The sequence below is a fragment of the Triplophysa rosa genome, unplaced genomic scaffold, assembly GCF_024868665.1.
Source record: "Triplophysa rosa unplaced genomic scaffold, Trosa_1v2 scaffold60_ERROPOS404118, whole genome shotgun sequence".
Lineage (NCBI taxonomy): Eukaryota > Metazoa > Chordata > Actinopteri > Cypriniformes > Nemacheilidae > Triplophysa > Triplophysa rosa.
Window position 1 is genome coordinate 57,524 of NW_026634624.1, and position 2,324 is coordinate 59,847.

The following is a 2,324-nucleotide window of genomic DNA, read 5'->3' on the forward strand; positions in this document are numbered from 1 at the left end:
AGAGGGACGAGTCGGCAGCGTAAAGGGCGATGTAACGGAGACGTCAAAAACGGACAGGCAGGATCACATCAAAAAACACAAACACAGCACGTGGTGTTCTGCCGTGACCCAGATTCGAAACGGGGTTGCTGCGGCCACAACGCAGAGTACTAACCACTATACAGTCACGGCAAGCCACCGGCCCTCCGGCAAAGCTGCGCCAGCAGGAATTCTTGACTACATCTGCAGGGAGGGGATTGGCAGGTTTTGCTGAGGTCTCAAGGAATTTATGGTGCATGTGCTGAAGCAAAGCTCGTATGTCGAATCCAACTCACGAGCAAACGTTTTCTTTTCATTTTTTCAACAGAGGGCGGGGCCAGAACAGCTCACAAGGTAAAGGTAACTTTCCCATCACAGGGACTTGAACCCTGGACCCTCAGATTAAAAGTCTGACGCTCTACCGACTGAGCTAATGCCGGCGCACATTAGTCTTGGTAAAGATGCAAGAAGAGGCACAGCAACGCGAGTACACGCCCCGCTCTGAACAGTGATGGAATTCCTGGAGTGTGTCCGTTTGGCACTGCTGGTGCACGCGTGTGTCATCATCATTTCCCCCGCACTTTAATCAAACGTAAATTCGTAGAACTACTAACTTGTNAATATCAAAATGTTTTCTTTCATTCATAAAATGACGCTGTTAAAGAAATATGTTGTTTCTACATCAATTTGAAGATTAAATGTGAAATTATTAAAATGTAAAAGTATATTTTAAAATATTATTGTTATGTGCGATTAATCGTGATTAATCACAGAAAATGTGTGATTAATCAGATTAATTTTTTGAATCGATTGACAGCACTAATTTTAATATATTAATACATTTCCTGAATAAATTTAATGGTAACAAATATCATTCAATATTTAATAAAAATTCAAATTTACTCAAGTACAAAGTAATAAAGAACAAAGAAACAAAGAATTGCAATGCACTTCACCGGATTTGTTGCCTTGCCTCTATTCAACTTAACTCAGAGGCAAAGCCACAAAATCAAAGCCAAAAACTCTGATCCCCATTTGCAGGAACGGTTCTCAAAATGAGCTAGTCACGACTCTGAGCCCCGGGGACCTCACAAGTCACTGGAGACAATAACAGACAGACTGGCAGGAATCATTTCAAAACCTTTTTTGAAGAAAATATCACTCCGCCATTGGCATTGCTAAGAGTGTAAGAAAGTACACCAGAGGTTCAAGCCACTTTGGTCCGGTTGCCAGCGAGTCATTACAGCTAGGGGTGATAAAAACTTCAGCATCGGCACCAATACCAGCAAGACCTAATAAAGCCCGCACCTCCTTACATTACCTGTAAAGGTCACTCCACAGATAGAGCAAATGTATTGCTTCGGATATAATGAGTTCAATCTGAGGTAATAGGTTAAAACATTGTGCTTGTTCGACAATCCATCTAATACATGACAAGTAACCCATGATTATTCCCACAAAATACAGTACATGTAAATAACAGAGAATATTTACAGTACATGAATATACTGTGAAGGTTAATGCCGGGAGCAGTTTACTATTTGCTTGTTAGTGCAAGCTGTGTCCTCAGAGACTTCCTACTGTATACTAGAGCTGCACGGTTAATCGTTAAAAGATCGCGATCTCGATTCAAACACCCACGCGATCTCATTAATGAAAATCAATGATTCTCGTGTCTAATGTACCTCGGACTAAAACCATAACGCTTCAATATGTGCTGGTGCTGCCGCAGAAGCAGAGATAGCATTATTATCATAAGGTATGTAACGACCAGGGGCGGATTTAGTGATTTGGGGGCCCTAGGCAAATCCATGTATGGGGGCCCCAACTATGCACCATTTTACTTTACTGCAACCCTTATTTTTCTTCCTCCTCAAAGCACACAACTTTTCTCCCCCAGTCAAAGTGACAGGGGAAAACTAAGCTTAATAAACACAGACACTGACTAATTAAAAAATATATAATAATTAATTCCGGAATGAAAAACATGGGATAAGTGTCTTAACAAAACACTTATAATAAAGTTCTAAAAAAATTTGATGAAATGAAAACTAATAAGTTATATAAAGCATTAAATTTATTCAATCAAACAGAAAAGTTGAAAATTTTAATATAAGCCTTTTTTATAAGACTTTTTCGCCCATAAGTAACCAGTCTAACTAAATGAGCAAAGCTCATTCACACCCTACGTTCTCTTGTAGTTCACTGAGCTTTGAACGATTCACTGATCTCTTACATTCTATGTAAACGAATTGGTTCAAAGGAGTCATTTGTTTGCGAGTCGTTCTGATCGCAATGTGCGTTCA

General features: G+C 39.9%; 1 non-coding gene across 1 annotated transcript; it reads right to left on the bottom strand.

The window, feature by feature from the left end:
- Window positions 1-385: 385 nt before the first annotated feature.
- trnak-uuu (transfer RNA lysine (anticodon UUU)) lies at window positions 386-459 on the bottom strand. The gene has a single exon. It is a non-coding gene; the product is annotated as a tRNA-Lys (tRNA).
- Window positions 460-2,324: the final 1,865 nt, after the last annotated feature.